This window comes from Morone saxatilis, unplaced genomic scaffold (assembly GCF_004916995.1).
Source record: "Morone saxatilis isolate NCDOM2014 unplaced genomic scaffold, NCSU_SB_2.0 Contig9, whole genome shotgun sequence".
NCBI lineage: Eukaryota > Metazoa > Chordata > Actinopteri > Moronidae > Morone > Morone saxatilis.
The window spans coordinates 15334640-15339458 of NW_023340268.1; the positions used below are offsets into that span (position 1 = coordinate 15334640).

General features: G+C 40.6%; 1 protein-coding gene across 1 annotated transcript in view; it reads right to left on the minus strand.

Annotated features, from left to right (window-relative positions):
• LOC118343211 (sushi, nidogen and EGF-like domain-containing protein 1) overlaps positions 1–4819 on the minus strand; it is a gene marked incomplete at its 5' end in the record, with an annotated part of 91802 nt that overhangs the window by 85549 nt on the left and 1434 nt on the right.

The following is a 4819-nucleotide window of genomic DNA, read 5'->3' on the forward strand; positions in this document are numbered from 1 at the left end:
GCCTCTGAGCCACAGCCGCAAAAGTGAGGAAGACCGTGCCACAAGTAACACTTGTGGGGGCAGATGCGAGGGTGTGGATTACGTCGGCGCACTCACCTAACAGATGTGGATTGTTGGCGTGTGAAGCGTGTAAGCAGGTGGGAAGGTTGGACTTGTTCACACATAAAAAAAACACACTGCAAGCATTTGAACTTAATCCTGTTTTTGTCAGTGTGCAGAAGTAAAACGCTCCACACACTCTGCAACACTTTAAGGTGTGAAACTTAGTTCTCAGTTGCAACTTCAGTTGTTAGTCCTTAAAATGTCAAATAAAAATAAATACATGAATTATTGTAGTATGGGGTGGTACAATAGGAAAAAAAGGAAAGTTTTGGATGGAAAGTAATTTTAGCATGTATGTTTCAAATTCAAATGATAATAGAGAAAGTATTGATGAGATTCTTATTACTTGTACCAGAACTGTAGTACGCAGTATCCACTCAGGGAGCTATATTACATGTCTGTACTTACTTGTTATCTCTAGTCTGTGCTCCTCCTAACCCTTTTTATGGAGGTTTGTGACCGTCCCAGTGATTTCCCCATTCTTATATTGTTCAATATGGCTTATATTTTCCACCAGTTTTGCTCTTCCAGATGATGCCAGAGAGCACGAAATTGCTCACTGATATAATCTGCTACAGGATGTGACATTTAATGGTTTGTGTGTGTGTCTGAGTGCGTTTGTATGGTATGCGTGTGAGAATAGCCGTATATATTTAGACAAAGTGTTCGGCACAGGTGTCTGTCCCAATACCTGGACACATACATCTTCAATCTCCTCTATTTCGCCACAGACTGCTGCTGCATCCGAAACCATTGCATGGAGCTTTATTATATTTGTGCAGCCAGTGTGTAAAAAAACAGAATGCACTTGGCTCCCTAATGGAGTGCTCCGGAGCCAGGCAGGAGTGGCTGCTGGCTTGTTTACCGACCAGCGCAACCTAGCAGCACACACCGACCGCTATTAATCGCAGGCAGCAAAGAGAGACAGGGAAAGGTAGTTTGGGGAAAGCAGACCAGCTTGTTCTTACATCCTACCGAGTGCTTTATCCAAGAGTAGAGTTAAAAGCCATTATCCTTAAGATCCAACCCCTTGTACTTCCTTTCAGCCTCTCTTCACTCCATCATAATCTTGTCTCTTTTTCCTACGGAGGCTGACGTTAACAGGCTTTTGACTTGCAGTATGTAAGGTTAAAAGGCACTATGTATTGCCCTCAGCCACTAACAGTAAATGTGACCTGTTGCTTTATGTGGACATGCTGCACATTGTTAGATAAGTTAGATTCTTTACAGTTCAATCGTTTGGTTCATTTTATGGAAACTATGAGCACCAAAGTATAATTCATTCAGATTTACCAGCATTGTAAACAAGAGAGACGGTAAAAAAGTTCTGACCCCTAACCTGTGAACTGTTCATAAAGTCTGTACCATAATGTATATGTCCATTCCTTTATTTGATTTGATTTGATTTAATTTGATTTATATTCTGTTAGTCCGTAAGGGTCCGATCAGGAGAATCAAAGAGTTTTATTAAAGTAAATATTCAGTTGCAATGGGTCATGGCGACGGCACAGAGAAAAAAGTACGACCTGAAATTCAAACTGTTAATTGTCAAATTTGCTGAACAAAACTCAGGAGAAGCTGCACAATTTGATGGTATTTCAATATTTTTTGTGCTAAAGGAATAAAACAACTGTCCCAAATAGACGCCTGTCCCCAGTAAAGCAGGGTGAGTTCAGTGATTTAAGCAAATAAATGCCCAGGCTATTATTAAAAATTTTCCGGTATGTTTTTTTCAACTTTTAAGTCCCTAAGAAGATTTCCTACCATCTGATGGAAATATCTTTTTTACATTTTTGTTATAAATGTTGAAGTTCTGGGAGAAATCTGTGCAAAACCTTCAAATATGATCTAGGATCTAGCAGCTACCTAGACAGCAGATACTGTTCAGTACCCAAAAGCTCTGAGTTGAACTTTTAAGCATATCCCGTTGATATTTTAAGCTTATTACCTTAATAGCTTTGACCTGCAGGCCAATTTGGAGTCAGTCTGTGAAAATATAGCATAAGGTCAACAGCCGAAGTGAGACTTGAAACTGTCAACGGTATCATTTAGGGCCATCAGATGTCTTTCTCATTTGACCCCCCTCACACAATCCTGGATCAAACGCTGCACATGTGTACCTGCTGTGCATTACAAGTTCCTCTGATAAGATATTCACACTGTCTGACTATTAGAAAACCCTGTGATTTGAGTGTATAGCAATTTACTTAGTAAGAGATGATGAGATCATTTGTCATATGTCTGCACAGAGTGAAACCCTGTGGGGTGTATTGGAGCCTTTGGAACCGTATTGAACACCAAAGAAACATACATGGAGGAGTTATTGATCTTGAACATCTATGTATCTTCAAAAGCACCTCGAATACATGAGTTAACGTGGGAGGCTGTAGGATGATCAGTAAACAATAGAGGTAACTTACATTTGCAGGCTTCTGCTTACAGGAAATGTAGTGGAAAATAAATTAATTTATTGTATCTTCAGGCTACAAGGTGTGTTTGTCCTCTACTGGCTACAATGTCAACTGACTGCTCTCAAAAGGAATACAACAACAATAACATCATTTGTGCCATTTTCTTTGCACTGGGGGCTTGAGACACTCGTGTACTATTGAATCTGTTGTGTTTGTAGCTGATGTATGTGGGGAGCGGGCCTTCCCAAATGGATTAATACCATAACCAGTTCCAGATGGCTGCGACATCTTGTTCCCCTTCCCGTGATCGTTTTAATGCTTTATTGATTGCTGTTGTCCAGGGAACTGAACCTGCATGCAGTACTGCTTATTCCTTTCACACACACATCATCATCCACCACACACCTCCACCGTTCTCACATTCTCCCATCCGTAAACCCACAATCCATTTTTCATGGCGCTCTGGAATGATTATGCCACGAGCTGATTGGACACACCTTTCATCTGCTCACACTGGAAGGATAGTGAGGCATGCTGGGAGGGGGAATCGGAAGTGGATGTGATATAAACACTAAGGGCCAATCGCACAAGTGTAACGACCAGTTCCAAGTGATAGAGTCTCTCCCTGTGGGCATCTTCAAGCACAGCTGCTATTCTTTGTTCATGTATGTGCAAAAAGGGCGGATGAAGTTGAATACGGATCAGAGGGTGTCGTGATTAATGGATACACTCACAGTCAGTGACGTCATTGGTCTCATTGCTCTGAAACAGCTGTGCCAATCACATATACAGTTGACGCATGACGACAACAGCTCAACAAATTAAGAAGCACTTCTTCAGGAAATCATTTTGTTGTCTGGATGGTGCAGAGCGGCACAATATTACCACACAGCCCTATAAATCTACAGATGGCAGATGGTGTGTTTTTTTGTTTTTTTTAACAATTAACTAGATAGAAACAAATAATGTCACATATCCTAAAATCTGATATAGCAGTGTTTGAACTGTAATGCGTCTCAAGAATAAAACATGAACCACTGAAATGATAGTTAAAAGTTTTCTAAATTCTGTAGCAGCCTGGTGTCATGTGCATATGCATTTAATGGAGGTAAACACAGTGGATGGCTGTGCGTAATGGCACTGTGCTTTGAAATCGGAGGCTGCAAATATATCAACATATGTGTCCTGCTGCCTTCAGATGGCTGCAAGGATTTAATGAAGTGAAGGAGAAGCTTAAAGCAGCTGTGGACAACACATACTGTAAGAATCACTCATATTAATTTATAGATAAGTGCAGACGGCTTTACTGGTGTCCTGCTTTATCCACATTAGGTGTTATTTTTTGATGCCAATTTAAACTCATCTGCTGGCTGGGGAGTGTATTAAATTAGTTTAGTTACGTTTAAAGCGTTATTGCTGTGCATTTGCTGAAGATATTTAGCTTCCGCTTGTTGACAAACTCCTCAGATTGGCAGCAGAGTGACGTTGTGCCAGGAACAGACTTCGTTCTGAGGCGTCTATTCCCAGCACAGTCCTAAGGCTCAGTTTCCACCAAAATACAAACAACTGGCTCTGCACTGTCTCATTTGAATGAACCTCTTGTTTGTGCCTCTCCCCACTGTGCACCTTTCACCCTGTCTTGACTGTCTTGGGCACCAAAATACCATACAGACGGGAAAAAAACACATATTTCTCTTTTCTTTTTTTGGAGGGGGTGTCAAAATTCAAGATCAGTTAAAAATCAAACTGTCAGAGCTCTGATTGTGGTGGTTGAACACCGCCACCAACTATGTCCCCAAGGGTTCAGAAACCACTATGTTCAGCATCAATAATCTATGTGATTAATGCATCTGCCATGTAGTTTTGTCTATATCTTGCTTCACATATGGAACAAGGAACATTTCCAGGCTCTCACGTGTCTGTCTCATGTCGTGGGTTTTATCATTCACAGATGTGTCTCTTCAAGTATTTCATGTCGAATGTATTGCCATTAGAGGTGTAGATCTTCACTAGCCTCACAATTTGATTAGGATTCAACTTTCAGTGATTCTCAATGCATCTTGATGCATTTTCTATATTTTTTCACATTAATAATAATATAAAAAGCTGCATCTTGGCAATAGCAGTATCTGTGTGACCCACCTCAGTACATAAACATCACAAAAGAAAAACAAAAGTCCTTCAGCAGTGCATAACAAGTGTGCTGTAATGAACAAAAATAAGGTCACATAGTAGCTCTAGCAGCTCTTAGAGAGGACACTATCTGAATGTAGCATATATATTTAGGGATGGGGATCGAAACCCGG